General features: G+C 36.9%; 1 protein-coding gene across 11 annotated transcripts in view; it reads right to left on the reverse strand.

The window, feature by feature from the left end:
- ZMYM4 (zinc finger MYM-type containing 4) overlaps nucleotides 1-23463 on the reverse strand; it is a 141921-nt gene that overhangs the window by 98507 nt on the left and 19951 nt on the right. For 3 of the 11 annotated variants that reach the window (XM_072723865.1, XM_072723863.1, XM_072723871.1), the window contains exon 2: nucleotides 18185-18246. The exons of the other annotated variants lie outside the window; for them this stretch is intronic. The gene's annotated coding sequence lies outside the window, so the exon portion shown is untranslated. The remainder of the gene's footprint in view (nucleotides 1-18184; nucleotides 18247-23463) is intronic. 11 annotated transcript variants of the gene reach the window in all.

Here is a 23463-nt window from a genome sequence, read left to right on the forward strand (position 1 = left end):
AAAGTATATCCCAGTCTAGAGAGATTTTTTTTGTTTGATAGTATCACCTACAACAATGCCTGGTGTAAAACAAAAGCTCAATAAACATTTGCTGAATAAAAGAATTATTTTTATCACTTAATAAATAATTTAAAGTTATTTTATAATAAAAACTTAAACATCAAAAGAGTACTTTAAAAATTACAAGAATGGGGCGCCTTGGTGGCTCAGCCAGCTGAACATCCAACTCTCGGTTTCAGCTCAGGTTGCGATCTCAGTCCTTGGATCTAGCCCACATCAGGCTCTGCTCACAGCACAGAGTCAGCTTGTCCCTCTCCCTCCCCCTGTGTGCACACACACAGTCACTCTCTCTCGCAATAAGATGTTCAAAAAAATAAAAATAAAAATTACAAGAAACTCAGAAATTAGGCAGAAGCTTCAAATGCTTAATCATGCCTGCAACAGATCAAAGTTAAATGTCCAATTTCCTTCCTTCAACCCCAAATGGTAATGCTGCTCTTTCCTATTGTATTCCAATTTAAATATCCCTTACTTATGCTTTGAAATTTGTTCATATCAATGAACTTTATAATCATTTTATCAAATTAGAAAATGTAACAAATTTGTTACGGGAAAAACGTATTACTTAAAAGCAGTACTCACTTTGAAAGACCTTGCAGGCTGAAAGTGAGCAATCTTATTAATCAAAGGGAAAAAAAGTCACAATTGTTCTGTAAACTTTAAAATCTGTCATGACATTTTAAAACATTTAAGACTTTTACTGATTATAAATACACAGGGAAGTACTCTGTGGATAATATTTACTATTTTATAACTTAAAACAGAAGAAACATTGAAAATCAATGTTCTATTTCTTTCTAAAAATTCGTACCATGAGTAGGCAGTTCTTGCCTTCTCATTTTCCTAATGTAACTTATGACACAGAATAATCCTATTTTCTATGCTTTGGCAAACTGCCTTTAATCTGTTCGAAGTTTGGTTCAGCTTCCAACATTTTATCCTTTGTCCTTTCAATCCTATCAAATATTTCCAAGAGTTTCTTTAATATGGAATTTTTGCTGGAGTCACTTCCTCTGGGATACCTTCATCCTTTCTATTACAATGACTTTCCTCATTGATGTTGATAAATTAACCTTTACTAAGTTCCTCAGGCTTCATATGTATACTGTTCCCTAATTCTGTAAAAGGAAGCAACTGAATTAATTTCAAGTTCAGAAATATACTGAACTCAGTCATTAGAAATCTACTGGATTATATTATTATTATTATTATTCTTGATTTCAGCTCAGGTCATGATCTCAGGATTGTGAGATCAAGCCCCAACAGGGGTTCCATGCTGGGTATGGAGCCTGCTTAGGATTCCCTCTCTCCCTCTGACCCTCCACAACTCTCTTTAAAAAAAAAAAAAAAAGAAAGCATTAATTAGGAGTGCCTGGCTCCCACAGTCAGTAGAGCATGCAACTCCTAATCTCAGGGTCGTGACTTCAAGCCCCATGCTGAGTGCAGAACTTACTTTTAAAAACTCAAAATTAAATTGAAAATAAGTAAACTAGCTTAAAAAAAAAAAAAAAAAGACATGTGGGCAGCCCAGGTGGCCCAGCGGTTTAGCACCGCCTTCAGCCCAGGGCGTGATCCTGGAGACCCGGGGTCGAGTCCTGCATCCAGCTCGCTGCATGGAACCTGCTTCTCCCTCTACCTGTGTCTCTGCCTCTGTGTGTGTGTGTGTGTGTGTGTGTGTCTCATGAACAAATAAATAAAATCCTTACCAATAAAAGGTATTATAAAAGATTCACACTTATCAATAAATGGTGGTGGGAAAAATGGACAACTACATGCAAAAGAATTAAACTGGATCACTATTTTATAACCATAAAGAAAAAAAATTCAAAATGCATTAAAGACTTGAATGGAAGACCTAAAACCATGAAACTACTAGAAGAAAAATAGTAAGCTCTTTGACAGCAGTCTCAGTAATATTTTTTTCGGATCAGTTTCCTTAGGCAGAGGCAACAAAAGCTAAAATAAATGGATACACATCACACTAAAATGCTTTTGCAAAGCAAAGGAAACCAACAAAATGAAAAGGCAACCTAATAACAAATGGGAGAAGATGTTTGCAAATCCTACATCTGATAAAGGGTTATTATCTAAAATATATATAGGTCTGGGCACCTGGGTGGCTCAGTTAAGCATCTGCCTTTGGCTCAGGTCATGATCTCGGGGACCCGGAATCAACCCCACATCAGGCTCTCTGCTTACCAGGGGAGTCTGCTTCTCCCCCTGCCCCTCCTCCCACTTATGCACCCCCCCCCAAATAAATGAATAAAATCCTTAAAAATAAATAAATAAATGTCTTACTTAACCTAATATGACAAAAGAAAAAATCCAATTAAAAAATTGGCAGAAAAAAAAAATTGGCAGAAGACACGAATAGACATTTTTTGAAAAAACACATACAGTTGGCCAATAGGCACATGAAAACATGATCAATACCACCAATCATCAAGGAAAGGCAAATCCAAACCACAATATATCATCTCATATCTGTTAAGATTTGTTATTATCAAAAATACAGAAAATAACAAGTGTTGGCAAGGACACAGAGAAAAAGTAACCATTGTACATTTTGTTTTATTTTATTTTTTTTTACCATTGTACATTTTAAGTAGAAATTTAAATTGGAGGGAAAAAAAGAAACATAAATTGAAAAAACCATTATGAAAAAAAAGTACAGGGGCTCTTACAAAAACACAAATTCAAAAGGATACATACACCCCTATGTTTACTGCAGCATTATTTACAATAACCAAATTATGGAGGCAACCTAAGCATCCATCAATAGATGAATAAAGAAGATGTGGTGTATATATCAATGAAATATTATCCAGCCATAAAAAAGAATGATTTCTTGCCATTTGCAACAATATATATGGGTCTAGAGAGTATAATGCTAAGCAAAATAAGCTAGTCAAAGAAAGACAAATAGACAAATACTATATATTTCACTGGTAAGTGGAATTTAAGAAACAAAACATTTTTAAAAAGGGGGGTGAGAGAAGCCAAAAAACAGACTTTAACTACAGAGAACAAATAGATGGTTACCAGAGGGGAAGCAGGTGGAGGACGAGTGAAATACGGAAACAGGATTAAGAGTACACTTAATTTGATAAGCACTAACATATGGAATCGTTGAATCACTATATTGTATTTCTGAAATGAACATAACACTGTATGTTAACTACACTGTAATTAAATTTTAAATAAAATATGGAGGTTCCTCAAAAAATTCAAAGTAGAAACACCATATTACCCAGCAACTCTGAGTATTTACCCAAAAAAAACAAGAATACAACTCCAAAGAAATAATATGCATGCCTATGTTCATTGCAGCATTATTTACAATAGCCAAGACACAGAAGCAACCTAAATGTCCTTCAACAGATGAATGGGTAAAGAAGTTTGTGTGTGTGTGTATACATTATACCATTATACACACACATATATACACTGTAGTATTACCCAGTCATAAAAAGAATGAAATTTTGGGGTGCCTGCATGGCTCAATCAGCTAAGAGTCCAGTCCAACTCTTGATTTCAGCTGAGGTCATGATCCCAGGATCAGAAGACAGAGCCTTATACTGGGCTCCCTCAGCACTCAGGGTGGAGTCTACTTGAGATTCTTTCCCCCTTCCTCTCTCTCCCCACTTTCAGGCTCACTCTCTCTCCCTAAAATAAACCGATCGATCAATTGATCGATCAATAATCAATCATTAACAAAAAATAAAAAAAAAAATGAAATCTTGCCATTTGTCATAACATGGATGGACCTAGAGGGTATCACACTAAGTGAATTAAGTCAGACAGAAAAAGACAAATACTTCGTGATATGGAATATAAAAGTCAAGACAAAACAGAAACAACCTCACAGATACAGGAAACTGTTGGTTACTGGAGGGGGTAGGGGCCTGAAGGTAGGCAAAATACCTAAAGAAGATTAAGAGGTACAAACTTCTGTGGAAAAAAAATAAAAATAAAAGAGAAAATTCAAAGAATGAATCACTTGAGTGTCAAATTTACATTATATATTTTAATAGAATCTATTTGGATAGCTATAAAAACCTAATAAAAATAAAAGACAAGGAAAAAATAAATAAATAAATAAAAGACAAAGGATGCCTGAGTGGCTCAGTGGCTGAGTGTCTGCCTTTGGCTCAGGACGTGATCCCAGGCCCGGGATCAAGTCCCACGTCAGGACTGTGAGGAGCCTGCTTCTACCTCTGCCTGTGTTATGTCTCTGTCTCTCTCTCTCTGTCATGAATAAATAAATAAAATCTTTAAAATAAAATAAAAAAATAAAGTCAAAACTTATCACCAAATACAGAGTATAGATTTTTAGTCACTGCTGTGAAACTTCAAACAAAATCAAATTCAAAGGTGAAAAGCTATCACCTTAAAATGATTTCTTTCATGACTTCTTTTCACAACAGCTAAGAAGAAAATTAAGCTAACTAGGCTTAAAATGGTAAAAGTCATTTGTAATAAGTGGATAATGTCTCCCTTTCAATGTAAATATACAGAATGCTATATTTACCCTTAAACATAAATTGACAAAGATAAAAAATAAGTATTCCCATGATTCCTTATAATAAATTTGGAACAAACTACATTTTGTCACAGTATAATACTCCAACAAAATGTATAATAAGTTTGGAAAACCAGAAACATTTATAATAAATAAAATTTTAAAATAATGAAAAAATAAAAATTTTAAAAATCTATAGCAAATACGAATTTACAAATTACCAAAATCACAACAGTTTCTTCAATTGTTTAACGGAAAAATAAAAACCTCATAACCCTGAGTTTAATCAAATGGCAAACTGCCATAAAACAAAAATCAATCCAAAGAAATCCCTGAAATCATATATTGACAAAAAACTAAAGAGCTAACTGATACCTAACTTCAAAAGATCTATGAAATAAAGACAAAGAGCAAGGATTACTCAACCTGTATATATCTGCAACCATACAAGGAACATTTAAAAAAGAAGAAAACCCTAGAAATATTCCCTAGGGGTCCCCCAAAGTCAAAACAATTTTCACCCTAATACTAAGACGTTATTTGTATTTTTACTGTGTTGAAATTTGCACTAAGGGCACGAAATCAATTGTGGCCCCTTAGGCAGTGGCACCAAACTATAATAGTAGTCACTGCATCACTGCCCAATGACTGTTGTGAATATATACCGAGAGAAAATATAATTAAAATATTTAAATTTCTTAAAAGAGTGTATCTTGTAGAAGGAACCAGAAATCAAAAAGGACCTCTATTTTAAAAATAACCTAAATGCAAGCTCAGTCAGTTCAGTCTTAATTGTAATTAAAATATTTATTCTCTTAAAGATAACCCATTAACTTTTTTGATCATAGAAGACAATACCAAAATCTAAATTCTGTGGATTTTTTTCCCCAAACTACAATTATTGTATAGTAATAATACTGTATGTAACTATATTTTAGTATAACATTTAATACATTAAATAAAATAATACAGGTAGAGACCAGAAAGATCAAACTTAAATTGTCACTAAAAATCAGGAACACCTGGGGGTACCTGGGTGGCTCAGTTGGTTAAGTATCCTATTCTTCATTTCAGATTAAGCCGTGATCTCAGGGGTATGAATTTTTTTTTTTTCAGGGATATGAAATTGAGCCCCATGTCTGTCTCTGTGCTGTGTGGAGCCTGCTTAGATTTCTCTCTCTCCCACTCCCTCTGTCCTCCCTTCTCTCTCCTTAATAAAAATAAAATAAATTTTAAAAAAATAGGGGGACACACACACAAAAAAAGGGACACTTGGCTGACTCAGTCAGTAGAGCATGCCGGAACTCAGGGTTGTTTCAAATCCCACACTGGTGTAGAGGTTACTTGAAAAAAATTAAACCTTAAAAAAAAAAGTTGTCGCTAAAAAATAATTTCTAACTAAATTTCATTCTTTTTAGTTTTCAACCTAATATATAATGTCATCTTACATTAATCCCAAATAATCTAACAGACCAACAACTAGGAAACCAATAAAAAAAAAAAAAATCCAACAAACATGAAAACTTAGTATTCCTAAAGTATTCCTGAATCCATCACTTTATACAAAACAAGAGTTATCCATCTTTTTGAATGAACACTTTACTAAATACATACATGCTACCTCTTTCTAAAGGACAAGAAAAGGCATAATACATATAAAATTAGTTATCAGCAATCTAGTAAAGTGCTTTCCTAGCTATAGAAACTGGGTACTCTCAAATATGTATCTCTAAACTCTTAATTGATGAAATGTCTACAAATGCTATTTTAGAATTAAAGATTAGGTGCTCATTTTTGAAAGGGTCCACATAGACCTGAAACATATCTCTTGAAACCAAAAATAGGTGTGTGTGTGTGTATGTATATATATATAAATAAATATAAATTGCATATGTATACATGTAAGAACTGATATATACATTTTCAATCAGTTCTATAAAATTCAAATTTTGAAATAATCACATATCACTTTGATAAGCAGGAAATAAAATTTTAAGCCTTGGTAAGTTATATATATATTTAACATATAATATACATTTTTACTTAAACTTTTTAAAAAGGAAATGGCAATAAGTGAAAATATAGGAAAGGTTTTTTATCTTAGCACACATACACACACATCTTCTTTACAAATCTCCTAATCTCTAAAATTGTTACTGTGCCTTAAACATAGGATGGGGCATCAGGGTGGCTCAGTCAGTTAAGCATCTGCTTTTAGCTCAGGTCATGACCCCGAGCATCCTGAGATTGACTCCCACATCAGGCTCCCTGCTCAATGGGGAGGCTGCTCGACCCTCTCCTTCTATCCCTCCCCCCTGCTTGTGTGCTCTCCCTCTCACCCTCACTCTGTCACATAAATAAAATCTTTAAATAATAAAAATTTTTTAAAAAACATAGGATGGACATCTGTTGCCACATTATTTTCAACAATGAAATATTAGAAAAAAGTCCCTCTAGAAAGAAATGATTAAATGATTTATTAATACACAGTATACTATGGAATTCTACGTGGACTTTACAAAGAATAAGAAAGTTCTGGAGATAGTGGTGATGTTTGTACAACAATATGAATATACTTAATGCCTCTGAACTATAAACCTAAAAAAATATTAAAATGGCAGATGTTGGGGTGCCTGGGTGGCTCAGTTAAGCATTCAACTCTAGATTTTGGCTCAGGTCATGATCTCAGGGCTGTGAGACTAAGCCCACATGGGGCTCCACGCTCAGCACAGAGTGTGCTTGAGACTTTCTCTCTTCCTCTGCTCCTCCCAATCATGTTTTCTCTCTCAAATAAAGAAGTCTTAAAAAAAAAAAAAAAAAAACTAATAGACATTCTCAACAAAGGAATGGAATAAAGAACCAGACTGAAATTTTAGAACTGAAAAATTAAAACACCAAAAAAAGGGGCAGGGAGGCCCTGAGGGCAAGGGATATTGAATAGTTACTTAATAGGTACATACTTCAGTCTGGATGATGAAGTAGTTTTTTGTTTTTTGTTTTAATTTGAGAGAGAGCAAGAGAAAACATACTTGGTGGGCGGCGGAGTGTGGAGAAGCAGATGGAGAAACAGACTCCCCGCTAAGCAGCAGGGAGCCCAATGCAGGGCTTGATACCAGGACCCTGGGATCATGAGCTGAGCCAAAAGCAGACAGTTAACCAATTGACCAACCCAGGTGCCCCTGAAATAGTCTTTGGATGGACAGTGGCTCAATAACCATGTGAAAGCTATTAATGCCAAAACTGTGCACTTAAAAATGGTCAAAATGATTAATGTTACCTATATTTTACAATTAAAAAATGGTGGGATCCCTGGGTGGCGCAGCGGTTTAGCGCCTGCCTTTGGCCCAGGGCGTGATCCTGGAGACCCGGGATCGAATCCCACGTTGGGCTCCCGGTGCATGGAGCCTGCTTCTCCCTCTGCCTATGTCTCTGCCTCTCTCTCTCTCTCTGTGTGACTATCAAAAAAAAAAAAAAAAAAAATTTAAAAAATGGTAATAAAGTAAAGCAAACTCAGTCATGAGTTCAAGAGCAAAATAAATAGGAAAGAATCATGAAAATAAATCCATTGAAACTACATAATCTGAACAAGAGAAAAAAATTTTTTAAGATTTTATTTATTTATTCATGAGAGACACAGAGAGGCAGAGACACAGGTAGAGGGAGAAGCAGGCTTCCCATGAGGAGTCCGATGTGTGACCTGATCACCAGACTCCAGGATCACGCCCTGAGCCCAAGGCTAACGCTCAACTACTGAACCACACAGGTGTCCCAAAAAATATTTTTAAAAAAATGAGGGGCATCTGGATGGCAGAGTCGGTTGAGCCGTAGCTCCTGGTTTTGGCTCAACATGTGATCTCTGGGTTGTGGATCGAGCCCCACATCAAGCTCCACATTTGGCGCAAAGTCGGCTTGAGATTTTCTTTCCCTTTGTCCCTCCTACTTCTGCTCTCTCTCTCTAAAATAAATAAATCTTAAAAAAAGAACAGAATCTGAGAAATCCACATGACAACATCAAAAGGAATAATATTCATATAATCAGATTTCAATAGGAGAGAAAAGCTGTAATGTGGAAAAATTATTTAACAAAACAATGGCTGAAAACTCTCCAAATTTGAAAAAAGATATATCTACAAATTCAAGCTAAGCAAATCCCAAATAAGATCAATGTAAAAATATCCATCCACATCAAGACACTCATAATAAAACTGCTGAAAACTAAAGACAAAGAAAAAATCTTTAAAATAGCCAGAGAAAAATGACAAGTACTTATCATTGCAGATTTCTTATCAGAAATCATGGATGCCAAAGGAAAGAAGAAAACACTCAAAAAAAAAAAAAAAAAGAGGATTTTATTTTCCTTTTCGTGTGTGCACGAACACATACAAGTGGGTAGATAAGAGAGGGATAAGCAAACTCTCAGCTGAGCACAGAGTCCAACACAAGGCTCAATCCCACAAACCCGAGATCATGACCTGAGCCAGACACCCAACTGAGCCACCCAAATGCCCCGGAAGAAAACACTTATAAAGTGCTGAAAGAAATGTCAACGCAGACAGCTACATACAATGAAACTACATTTTAGAAATAAAGGTGAAACATATTCTGTAATGAGGAAAAACGAAAAGTCTGCAAATCTCTCCTAAAAGAACCTTAAGAAAGGTTTTTTTTATACAAAAAAAAAAAAAGAAAATTTAGAATATTAGAAATAAACACAGAATTGGTAACAATCTAAGTAAATATAGCTATTTATAAATACAGTCCATTCTTTTACCCTTTAGTTATTTTACATGTCTGACAGCTAAATGTAAAAATTATAACGTTATATGATAGGAATTTGTTATGTATGAGAAGAGGACAACTACAGCATAAAGGGAAAGGGTAAAACAACAAATATGGTGGGATCCAAATTTCCATGAAGTGTTAAAATATTGATTCTAAGAAGCTAGTCTCAAAATGTTAAAAATACTGAGTCTATTTATGATATTCTCAAAAAGACAAAACTACAGTGACAGAAAACAAAACTGTGGTTGCCAATGGTTAAGAGGGAATGGAGAATATGACAAAGGGATAATATGCAGGAGCTTCTTGGTGCGACAGAATTATTATTAATCCTGTTTGTAGGGGATCCCTGGGTGGCGCAGCGGTTTGGCGCCTGCCTTTGGACCAGGGCGCGATCCTGGAGACCCGGGATCGAGTCCCACGTCGGGCTCCCGGTGCATGGAGCCTGCTTCTCCCTCTGCTTCTCCCTCTGCCTGTGTCTCTGCCTCTCTCTCTCTCTCTATCATAAATAAATTTTTTTAAAAAATCCTGTTTGTAGTGGTGCTTACAGAAATCTATACTTGTGTTTAAAATTTATACAACTACATAACATACATGAACAAAGGAATTTTAGCTAGCATATGTTGACCTCTAAAATAAAATACATACATGCATGCAAGATAAATGTACGCATAATCATAAATTCACTGAGTAGTGATATTACAAGAGATTTTTATCTTTATACTTTTTTAAATCTTTCAAATCATCTACAATGAGGATTATCACCAGAATAAAAATAAAATACTCAAAAATAACCACAATATACTTAATTAAGCTAAAAATATGCCACTTCAATATGGTTCTCTAATAGTACTATTTGGAACTGAGTAAATGAGAACATTGCAAAGTATTCTGAGAGCAAGTTTAAAGTTTATCATAACAGCAGGCAGTTGTAATCCCCTTCCCCAACTCTCTCTCACAACCAATCTCTCTCAAAACTTACTAACAAATACAGTTGACCCTTGAAAAATATGGGAGTTGGGGCACCGACCTCCCCCAGGTCAAAAATCCACATATAGGCGTGCCTGGGTTGTTCAGGCTGTTAAGTGCTCAATTCTTGGTTTTCGGACTGGTCATGATCCCATGGGTTGTGGGACTGAGCCTTACATGGCGCTCCTTGCTCAGCAGGCAGTCTACTTGAAAGATTCTCTCCCTCTGCCCCCACCCCACTCTTCAGTGCACTCTCTCCAAAAATAGATTTTTAAAAACTAGACTAAAAATGTATTTTAAAAAGCCACACACACATAACTCAAAAACTTAACTACTAACATACTGTACTGAAAGCCTTACTGATAAAACATTAAATCCATTAATACATATTTTGTATATTATATACTGTGTTCTTACAATAAAGCAAGATAAAAGCATTAAGAAAATATGAAGAGAAATTACATTTACAGTATTGTACCATATGTACTGTATTTATCAGATAAAATCTGAGTATAAGTGGACCCATAAAGTTCAAACCCACATTGTGCAAAGATCAATTTTACTGAGATTCTGAGAAGATGGGAGACTAAGGAAGCACCAGAATTGTCTTCCCACCTAGACAACAATGATACAGGCGTAATCTGTCTGATATAACTGCTTTTATTATTCTAGAGTCCATTGAAAGCTTCCAACTTCCAGGGAGTAGGTTTGGAAGGAAAATTTTGGGTCAATTTCAACTCTTAGTAGCAGCTATCCATCCTCCATCTCCAACCTTAAGGCAGGCAGTTGTACATACCTTCTAGAAGCAGACTATGAGAGCCAGGGTGGGCAAAAATGACCATGTCCTCCATGTATTGGAGATCTGTGCCCTAATTCCTCATTGCTACTTCTGATCACAGAAATGAAGACGAAGAGGCATATGGTCATTTTTGTTGCACCAACCCCCACTGCTACAGATCCCTCCCTTCCTTCCCTTCATTTTTCTATTTTGTCCCCTCTGGGAGCCAGACATTAAAGACTAGGACATTCAAAAGCAACTGCACATACAGAAGAAATTAGAAACTCACTATCTATATCCAGGAAAAAGCAGTGACTGAGAAAAAATTTGAGAACTTAAATGGACATCTCAGGTTGATCCTAACCCCAAAGAGAGTCTACAAGAATAAAATATAAAATAAAAATATTCTGGAAAAGGAGTAAATCTGATTTTCAGAATTACCATATTATTATATTGCAATGTCCAGTTTTCAGGGCACCTGGGTGGCTCACAGTTGATCATCTGCCTTCAGCCCAGGACATGATCCTGGAGTCCCGGGATCGAGTCCCACATAGGGCTCCCCACAGGGAGCCTGCCTCTCCCTCTGCCTATGTCTCTGCCTCTCTCTCTGTGTCTCTCATGAATAAAAAAAAATAAAAAAAAAAAAGTCCAGTTTTCAACAACACACACACACAAAAAAAAAAACCCAAGTGAGGCACCTGGGTGGCTCAGTCAGTTAAGATACTCAGTTCATGATCTCATCAGGGGCCTGTGATTGGGCCCCACATCAGGCTCTCTGCTCAGGGGGGAGTATGCTTCTCCATCTCCCCCTGTCCCTCCTCCCTCCTGCTCTTGCTCTCTGTCAAATAAATGAAAATTTTAAAATAAAAAAAAAAAATCACAAATAACAGGAAAACACACCCACACAAAGGAAAAGTATAAACAGGAACTGTTCCTGAAAAAGCCCTGATGGTAGACCTACTAAAGAGACATTAGAAGAACTATCATAAAGATTCACAAAGAAGTAAATAAAGGAAGATATGGAAAAAGTCAAGAAAATGTATAAACAAAATAGAAATATCAATAGATATTGATATTTAGAGAGAGTCAAAGGCAGACAGAAGCAGGCAGAAGAAATATTCAACATTATGTCCTATCCTGAAGATAGGACAATGAAAATTATCAATTTTAAAGAACAAAAAGAAAAATGACATAAACAAAATGAACACAGTAAGGTATCCGTGGGACACCAACAAGCAGACTAAAATACACACCGTGGGAATCCCAGAAGGAGAAGAGAAAGAGAAAGGGGCAGGGAAATTATTTTTAAAAATATTAAACTGAAAACCTCCCCAAACTTGACAAAAGACATGAATATAAATATCCATGAAGCTCAATGAATCTCACACAAGAAGAATTTGAAGAAATTCACACAGACACACTTTAGGAAGCCACAAAGAATCCTCAAAGTAGCAAGAAAGCAGTGAGTGATTCACATACAGTGGATCCTCAAAAAGTGTATAAGCAGACTTCTCATCAAAAAATTTGGAAGCCAGAAGCCAGAGAGCTAATGTATTCAAAGTGCTAAAAGAAGAAATAGTCAAACATATTTCCTGTATCTGTTAAAACTGTCCTTCAAAAGTTAGGGAGAAATTAAGACATTCTCAGATAAACCAGAAACTCCAGGGTATCCAGCAGTGGGAAATGAAAGCACAGTAAACAGTAATTCAAAGCCATATGAAGAAATAAGGATCTCAATAAAGGTAAATGCATAGCAATTATAAAAGCTAGTATTGGCCCCCTAAGCGGCTCAGTTGGTTAAGCATCTGCCTTCAGCTCAGGTCGTGATCTCAGGGTCCTGAGATCAAGCCCTACATTGGACTCCTACTCAGCAGGGAGTCTATCTCTTTCCCTCTGTCCCGCTCCTCCACTCAGGCATGCACTCTCGGTCTCTCTCAAATAAATAAAATCTTTAAAATAAAATTTAAAAATAAGAGCTAGTATCATTCTAACTTTGTTTTGTAATTCCAAATGCTTTTTTCTACAGGATGTAAGAGACTAATGCAATTTAAAGAATGTCTACCTCGTGTTTTTGGGCACACAATGTACATAGACTTAAGTCTGTAATACCAATAAACAAAGGGGTGGAGTTGGAATTATAAAAAAGCAGTTATTCTATGTTATTGATATTAACCTGGTATAAATTCAAATAAGTGTTATAACTTTAGGATATTAAATGCAATCCCCAGGGTAACCACAAATAATATAGCTCTAGAATATACAGAGTATGAAATGAGAAGAGTGCACACATTTCACAAAAAGTATCAACTAAACACAAAAAAGTAATGCACGAGATGAGGAACAAAAAGCCATAAAACATAAAGTAAATGACAGAAGTATCACCTTATTAGTAATTACTTTAAATGTCTTAAACTCTCCAACCAAAACAGAGATCAGCAGAATTAATAAAAACACATAATCCAACTGTATGCTGTCTTCAAGATAATCAGTTCAGATCCAAAGATACAGATTGGATGAAAGTAAAAGAATGGAAAAAATATTTGATGCAAACAGCAATTGAAAGAGAACAGGGGTGGCTACACTAATATTGTACAAAATAGCCTGAATCTAAAAGACTGCAAGTGGTATTACATACTAATAAACAGTCTGATACAGCAAGAAGATAAAGCAATTATAAACATTTATATACCTAATGACAAACCATCAAAATATTTTAAGCTAAAACTGACAGAATTAAGGGGAGAAACTGTTTTTACAATAATAGATACTTCAATGCCCCCTCTCAATACTGGACAGAATAGGGATCCCTGGGTGGTGCAGCGGTTTAGCGCCTGCCTTTGGCCCAGGGCGCGATCCTAGAGACCCGGGATCGAATCCCACGTCGGGCTCCCGGTGCATGGAGCTTGCTTCTCCCTCTGCCTGTGTCTCTGCCTCTCTCTCTCTCTCTCTCTCTCTGTGTGTGTGACTATCATAAATAAATAAAAATTTAAAAAAAAATACTGGACAGAATAATGATAGAGGAGATAAGAAATGAAGAATTTAACAATACGATAAACCAACTAGACCTAATAGACATATACAAAACAGTCTACCCACCAACATCAGCATACACGTTCATTTCAAGAGCATATGGGATATTTTCCAGGATAAACCAGATGTTAGGCCACAACAAAGTCTCAATAGACTTAAAACACAGATATCATACAAAATATCCTCTCCAACCACAACAGGATGAAGTTAAAAATCAATACTAAAAATAAAATGGGAAAATTCACAAATTTGTGCAAATTAACACCCTCTGAAGCAAGCAAAGGACCAAAAAAGAAATCACAAGGGAAACACTCAAATTACTAAAATAAAAAATAAAAGTGGAGACATTACTGGTTCTGCAGAAATGAAAAGAACTATGAGAGTACTACGAATAATTTACACCAACAAATTGGATAACCTAGATGAAATGGACAATTTCCTAAAACACAAAACCTACCAAGACTAAATTATGAAGAAATAGTGGCACCTTGGTGGCTCAGGTCATGATCTTAGGATTCTGAGACTGAGCCCTTCCTCGGGCTGCATGTTCAGTGGACAGTCTGTATGTCCCTCTCCCTCTGCCTCTCCCCTTCCCCCTACTCATGCTCTCTCTCTCTCAAATACTTTTAATAAATAAATAAGAATTAGAAAATGTGAATAGACCTATAACTAGTAATAAGAGTTAATCAGTAAACAAAACTCTCCAGAAAAAGTCCTAGACTCAATGGTTTCACTAGCACTACAAAACATTTGAAGAAAAATACCAATCTTTCTCAAACTTACATCCCATGACCAAGAGAATTATTCCTAGAACTCAAGGATGGTTCAACATATGAAAATGAATCAAAAGAATACACATTAACAGAATGAAGGGAAAAAAATACATGATTATCTCAACTAATGCAGAAAAAGCATGTGACAAAATATAAAACCCTTTCATTATAAAAACACCAACATGGAACAACATGAATGCAACCTGGATGCAACCTGAAGACACTATGCTAAATGAAATAAATAGAAACAGAAAATAGAATGGCAGATGCCAAAGGTTAGGGGTAGGTGGGAAAGTGGATTATTGTTTAATGGGTACAGCATTTCAATTTTACAAGAAAAGTGCTGGATGCAGGTGATGACTGTACAATATTACAACATTTATTATCACTGGGACGCCTGGGTGGCTCAGTGGTTGAGCGTCGGCCTTTGGCTCAGGGCGTAATCCCAGGGCCCTGGGATTGAGTCCCAGATGGGGCTCCCTGCAGGGAGCCTGCTTCTCCCTTTGCCTGTGTCTCTGCCTCTCTCTATCTCTCATGAGCAAATAAATAAACTATTAAAAAAAAAAAACTTATCACTGAACTGCACACTTTAAAATGTACTCTTAAAAATGGGTAAGATGGTAAATTTATATTATGTGTGTTCTACCACTATTTTATTTCTTAAAAGATGGGCCCATGCCACCAGAGACCTCGCAGAAGTACCAAAATAATTTTTTAGATGTACATTTTCCAGATGGAAACATTCATCACCAGGAAACCAGCCCAACAAGAAACATTAAAGGTATATTTTTCGAGAAAAACAATGACACCACATGGAAATCAGGGTCTACCCAAAAGAATGAAGAGTGCTAGAAATGTAAGTACCTGAGTATACCGATTATAAAAACATTGCCTCTCAACTCCAAATCCACTTTTTTCTCTACACCCTGCTTTGACAACTGGAGCTGGTACCTCTAAACGTGTCTTCTCTGCCAGCTGACAAAACGTTAACCTTTGTCAGCAGATGGCACTGGAGGAATATTCCAGACAGAAGTGGGTTCTCTTCCCATGAGTGTGCTCTAATGTGCTGGTTCAAGTGGAGGACAGTGGTGCCCAAAACACCCGAAGGCCCTCTCCCCAGGCACCAACTTCCCACCAAGTCTCAGAGAGACCTACCTATACAACCATGGGTAGCTTCCCAGCAAGTTTTGTCAGCACCGCTGATGGCCACTGCCCAGCAAGTTTCAGGGGCACTCCTACTGGCCAGATGTTTCCCAGAGAATTATGCCAGTGTCCCAGGTTCTTAGCCGGGTTCAGAAAGGGACTTCCTAGTGACTCTTCTCAGTACCTCAAAAGGGGGTTGGGTTCCTGTTTGATAGCAAAAATTCATGGCACTTCAAGCTTAACCATCATCCAGTGTAACATGCCCCATCGAACAAGATCTGAATCTCAGCCTTGAAGCTGTAAAATGGGGCGTCCTCCAAATTTGCTCCAACCTTGCTATTGTGCCTCCGCCTGGAGGTAGTGGCTGCTCTGCTACTGTGAACTTCAAGTTCTCCTTCCCCCTTAGGGTTAATTCCCTTTCCCTGTTCAAATTACTGGGTGGTTTCTGACCTCTGAATGGTATAGAATTGATACTGGTAGTGGTCACAGCTAACAGACCTATAAAGATGGGATTTGGAGACTGGCTTGGTTGTCCCTCCAGCTTACACAGGAAATAGGATGCTAGTAATCCCTGGCATGCAGTGGCATCACAATTCATCAAGCTATCAACTGTGATTGACTGTGATCAAAGGAAGCAAGTACTCTGGGACCCCAAGTGGTTGTTGTACTTAACTGTTAAGGCAGCAGTGATAACTATAGGGTGTTACATAAGATGGGTTCTCTAAGTGTTCTTGAACAGGTACACAGGAAAATAAGTTCAAGTCCATTAAATGTCAGATTAAATCATAGTCTGAAAAAAATACTTTCATGCAATATTAAAAAAAAAAAACTCGGGGATCCCTGGGTGGCGCAGCGGTTTAGCGCCTGCCTTTGGCCCAGGGCGCGATCCTGGAGACCCGTGATCAAATCCCACATCGGGCTCCCGGTGCATGGAGCCTGCTTCTCCCTCTGCCTGTGTCTCTGCCTCTCTCTCTCTCTCTCTGTGTGACTATCATAAATAAATAAAAATTTTTTAAAAAAACCTCTTAATTCTTATAACCACAGGTTGATATTGCTAAAAATCAAATGCAAAATTTTATTATATATATAACATTAGATGAATTTGTAGTCTCACCAAGTTTCTCATGTGAAAGTAAGAGCAATGACTAGGAAAAAAAAAATGGGACCCTAAAACTTGAAATGGGAACATGTGGTTGAATGAGAATTTAAAAAAACCATTTCAAAAAAAATAAATAAATAAATAAAATAAAAAAAATAAAAAAAAATAAAAAAACCATTTCAAACATCCAGGGGCAGTAACTTACCCTTCTGTATTTAAAGAGAGCAGCTTTCCTTTGCCTGAAAGTCCTCTGATATCATTAAGCTCAGCAAATGACTTGAAGGAGGATGCTCATTCTCCTCAAGACCAACTACAATCAACCCTATTGACACTAGACCCATAACTAAGTTCAAACCTCAGCATGTTATAGAGGAACAGGTCCACATATGACCAAGAGGAATCAGCTTAACCACTAAAAAAATGCCAACATTTTGTTAACATATAAAGGAAAAAACCTGGGGGATGTGTCTGAAAACAGATACTATTATGGTAGAATTAGACCAAGGAAGTTAGAATTCATTAATACGAGTGAGCTTACCACAGACTCTGAATTTGATGTAATAACTTGTGCAGCTGGAGAGGGCTCTAATAAGCATACTTGTTGACTGAAACTTATACTCAACAATATAGCTGTAATCTTTAAGGAAAGGCAAATCAAAATTATCCTAACACTGACAACGAATATTTAACGAGGTTGAGATACTAGAGTTTCACTGGCATTATGGGGAAAAAGAAATCCAAAGGCTTAGGGAGACAGGAATACTGAAGTGGATTTATTCTCTGCAATAAATCTATACACCTACTACCCAACTAAATTCCCTGAGAAGGCCCAGAAGACACTATAATTAGTGACGGAAGCACCACATACTTGAAAAGCTATGTGGCTGCTCTCTTTTATAAGTCAGGTACGACTGCAGGGAATGTCACCACTGAGATGGGCTCCCTGATTTCACTGAGGATGATGGGATCCCAAAACAGCAGAGGCCAAGTGGCAGCACTTAACTCCAAAGATAAGGGCAGCAGGGACGTACCGGTAATCAGAATGCTTTGGCCCGCAGGGATCTTTGGCAGTGGCTAATTGATCACGATGTTCCTAGGAATGAAATAGATGGGCAGTTTAATCTACATAACAGAAAAATGTCTAAATCTGGTGGCCAAAAACTGATTTGAGTCATCACAGTGGAAGTCACAGACATTTGCCCAGTTTCCAGATCTGGTCAATTCATAGACCCACAGCCTCTTGTGGGAAGGCCTCTCCTCTTGAGGAGGACTGGGTCCACCTGAAGGAGAGCTCTGCACCATCACCATAAGTAGACACCATAAATCTCTCTCCAAGCCTTTCCGAAAGGGATTATCGCCATAAGGTAGGACAGTGGTTTTTCAAGCAGGGGCAATTTTGCTTCACAAATCTAGAAAATTTGGCAGTATATGGAGGCATTTTTGGTTATCACAACTGGGGAGCTGTATTGACACCTCGTGGGTAGAGGCCAGGGATGCTGTGAAACATCCAACAACGTACACAACAGCTTAAAAGAACTGTATTTCATTAGCTCCCTGATCTTACCTGCTACTACTCCCCACCTTGCTCACCACCTTCACTACCATCTCTGCTGTTCATCAAATATACACAAGCAGGGACACCTGGGTGGCTCAGTCATCTGCCTTCACCTCAGGTCATGATACCAGGGTCCTGGGATCAAGCCCCACATCAGGCTCCCTGCTCAGGGCCTGCTTCTCCTCATCCCTCCGCCTGCCACTCTGTCAAATAAAGTCTTTTTAAAATACACACACACACATACACACACACACACACACACACAGCATTCACCTGCCTTCACAATCTTCAGCCTTGTTGTTCCCTCTACCTGGAGTGTTCCTACTCTTAGGTACCCACACGGCTGGCTTTCCTTCAGATTTTTGCTTAAATGCCCCTATTTAAAGTTGCAATGCCCCTTCCACCAAAGCACAATGTATCCCCTTTTTCTGCTTTATGTTTCTCTATCGTAATGTTCCACTTTAAATGCTCTACATTCATTATTTGATTAACAGTTCTCTCTCCCATCAATAGAACATAAACTCTGGAAAAGAGATGTTCTCCATTTTATTCATTACTGTATCCTCAGTTCCTACAACGGTTCCTTGTATATAACAGACACTCAAACATTTGTTAAATGGAAACATGAATAGTGACTGGATGGAAATTAGGAATGTGGAGCCCTGAGGAATTCTAAGATGACTCCTAAAGTGGTCTACTGCTTTTATCTGCCTAGTACCCCATTCTTCTGAAAAGTCATTTCTGATCAATCAGATATTTTAAACTCTTTCCTTTTTTAAAATGTGATAATTTTTTCAATGTAGGCAAATCTATTATTCTTTTGAATTATCTTTTTTTTTGGGGGGGGGGCTTATGGTAAAAAGGAATTCCCATATCAGGATGTTATATTTACCTATATTTCCTTTGAGAAATAGTTCCATTTTCTTATACCCACATATTCAATCCCTATAAATATGTTTTGGTATCTGGAGGAAAAGATTCAACTATTTTTGCCCAATGACCAGCAAACTGTCCAAACACAATTTAAAGAATAACTTGTACCTATAGTCCTATATATAGATATTAATCTCTTTATTTGTAAGTAATTTAAGTGTTTCTATAGCAGTATTCAAGATCCTGTAAAACAAAGTATCCACCATTCCCCTACTCCTCCACTCTCGCATTAGTCATCTAATTCAAAACTGTTTTGGCTATCTTTCACAGTTATAATTCGTAATGAACTTCATCACAGTTACCTCAAAGTCTACCCTTCTCACTATCAAAAAGAAAAAGAAAAACAAAATCCTGTTGGGTTACTGACTGATACAACATTTGGCATATCACTTACTTTTTTTCAAGAGCCACCAAAGCATAATGGTTACAGATTCTCTGCAGTTGGAGTCAAACAGCCTGAGTGGGTTCCAATCCCATTATTCCTTATTCTCGCACCTATATAACTTTGACAAGGCACTTTACCTCTCTGTTACCCTCAGGTATAATACTGCATTATAAAGTAATTTTCTGAATTAACTGAGTTACGACATGTACATTAAAACAATGCTCCTAAAAATTAGCTGTTGTTTTGACTATTATTATTACTTAACCACGTCCTTAGGTAAACTCTTATCATTTTAAGTCTCAGATTTATTAGGTTTATCCCAAGGAATTTAGTTTTGTACGACTTTGTGAATCAATCGTTTTTTAAATTTCCAACTGGTTATAGTCAAAGTTATTAAATTTTATGGGATTTTTAAGAATATTTTAATGTTGTAACTAGGCAGTTTACTATTCCCTGTTAAAATCCTAACACATTTTTCTTCTTTTCTTCCAGATTGTTTTCATTTTCAATTTTTACTTCTTAGTCCTAAAATATTTTCTAATACTCTTGAGATTTCCAGGCAAATAAATTTATCATCATTAAATAATCATAATTTTGTTCTCCAACTTTCCAAGATTTACACCTCTCATTTCTTATTTTTTTAAGATTTATTTATTTATTTATTATTTATTTATTTATTTATGATAGACATAGAGAGAGGCAGAGACACAGGAGGAGGGAGAAGCAGGCTCCATGCCGCGAGCCCGATGCGAAACTCGATCCCGGGACTCCAGGATCCCGCCCTGGGCCAAAGGCAGGTGCTAAGCCGCTGAGCTACCCAGGGATCCCCTACACCTCTCATTTCTTTTCATCATCTAACTATATTGCCCTAGAACTTCCAGAACAGTAATAATTATGGTAAGAGCAGGCATCATGCTGATTTTGTTCATTGTGATAATGATATCACAATTTTTTTAAAAAAGAGACTGCATTTCTTAGAGATGCATACTTTGTGTATTAATAGGTGAAATATGCCTACAATTGCTTTAAAATATTACAGGAAAAAAAAATAAATAAATAAAATAAAATATTACAGGAAATGATGTGAGAGGAATAAATAATAGAAGAGGTAAAAAGTTGATGACCGTTAAAGAAGATGAATGGCAAATATGTGACCATTAGTTCAACTATTTCCTGTATATTTATATTTTTAAATTTCTGCAACAAAGATTTTTAAAAAGTAATCAGGGGTATCTGGGTGGCTCAGTCGGTTAAGCATCAGCCTTCAGCTCAGGTCCTGATCTGAGGATCCTGGGATCTAGCCTGCATGGGGCTCCCTGCTCACTGGGGAGTCTGCTTCTCCCTCTCACTCCACCTCCAGCTCCTGGCTCCCCACTCGAGCTCTCTCTAGCGAGCTCTCTCTAGCATTCTCGAGCTCTCTCTAGCATTCTCGCTGGTTCGGTCTCTCTCAAATGAATAAATAAACCTTTAAAAAAAAAAAAAAAGTATGGGACGCCTGAGTGGCTCAATGTCTAGGCACCTCCCTCTGCCTCAGGGAGTGATCCTGGGATCAGGGATCAAGTATTGCATCGGGTTCCTTGTGGGGAGCCTGCTTCTCCCTCTGCCTCTGTCTCTGCCTCTCTCTCTATCATGAATAAATACATAAAATCTTAAAAAAAAAAAAAAAACATAGTCAATTTCAGAGGCACAAAAGGATTGAATGAAAGAATAATCAGAGCAAACATTTGTTTCTTATTCAATGTCACAGAATGGAAGGCAAGAAAAAAGTAATGTTCACACTCACTTCCAGGCAATGACTTCCAAGACTTCTATGACACTATCCAACTCTTTCCCTTTTGCTTCTAGAAATCACCACCTAGTAAATGCTGCTATTTCTTATGTACTAACCTACTGAAACCTACTAAGAGTTAGATAGATCTTTATTTCTATTTTATCTGTAAGGAAACAAAAATTATGTTAATGGTAAGGACCAAGACTAAATTTTATTATGAAAGTGGTTCCTAATCTACAATCCTCCACCTAATCTATTTCAGAAGGTCCGGGACAGATAGGGCCTAGACATTTGTGTATTGTAAAGGAGCATGGATAGAATTCCCTCAAGGGATTCTAAAGCATATTGCTAATTAAGAACAAATACACCATAATGTTTTCTCCTGGGTCCTCTGCTGTTATCTATCTGCTGATTCCCACAAAATTAAATTTGTGTCTGTATATATCTGTGTGTTCACCAGCCTCAATTTCAATTTCTGCTCTTTTGAAAAACAATGTCAAAAAAATAAAGATGAGCCACAGACTAGGAAAAAATAGTTGCAAAACACTAATAAAGGATTTGTATCCAAAATACATAACTGTACTCAAAATACAACATAAGAAAACTTACCCAGCAATCCCACTATTTACCCAAAAGAAATAGGCATGTTTATACAAAAACCTATAGACGAAAAACCAAGACTTTCTGTTAAAAAAATGTTGCTAGACGATGTTCACATTACTCAGTGTCACCTACTGAAGATTCACATCGGAAACTTTTAGAATCAGTGCTACAAAGTGATGTTTCTTCATATATGCAGTAATGTTTGTTCTATGTGATAACAGGACATACTTAATCATATTCTCTGTTCATTATAATTATCGTATCTGTATTTTCCTTTACCGTGGTCCTTAATTCTTTTAAACTTTTTTTATATACCTTTTAAAACTACCTCAATTTGGGCAGCCCCGGTGGCCCAGCAGTTTAGTGCCGCCTGCAGCCCAGGGCGTGATCCTGGAGACCCTGGATCAAGTCCCACGTCAAGCTCTCTGTATGATGCCTGCTTTTCCCTCTGCCTGTGTCTCTGCCTCTCTCTCTGTCTCTATGAATAAATAAAATCTTTAAAAGAAAAAAAAAAAAAAACTACCTCAAATTCTTTGTGGAAAGTTAAACCGGAACAAATATATATAAAGAAATTATAGGGCAGCCCTGGTGGCGCAGCGGTTTGGCGCCTCCTGCAGCCTGGGGTGTGATCCTGGAGACCCGGGATCGAGTCCCACATCGGGCTTCCTGCATGGAGCCTGCTTCTCCCTCGGCCTGTGTCTTTGCCTCTCTCGCTCTTTCTGTGTCTATCATAAATAAATAAATAAATGAATGAATGAATGAATGAATGAATGAATAAATAAATAAATAAATAAATAAATAAATAAATAAAGATTATAACCAACATAATAAGCTTTCTCTTCTACTCCTTCTTGGGAATGAAGCTTTTATTTTTGCTTGTTGCTTTATTTAAAGTTTTTATTTATTTAAGTAATCTCTACACTCCACGTGAGGCTCGATCTCACGACCCCAAGATCAAGAGTTACATACTCTTCCTACTGAGCCTCCAAGGCATCTCTTTTAACCTTTAGCATACTTTGTTTTATAATTTTGGAAATAGGGACACCTGGGTCACTCAGTAGTA

This window comes from Vulpes vulpes, chromosome 10 (genome assembly GCF_048418805.1).
Source record: "Vulpes vulpes isolate BD-2025 chromosome 10, VulVul3, whole genome shotgun sequence".
Classification (NCBI taxonomy): Eukaryota; Metazoa; Chordata; class Mammalia; order Carnivora; family Canidae; genus Vulpes; species Vulpes vulpes.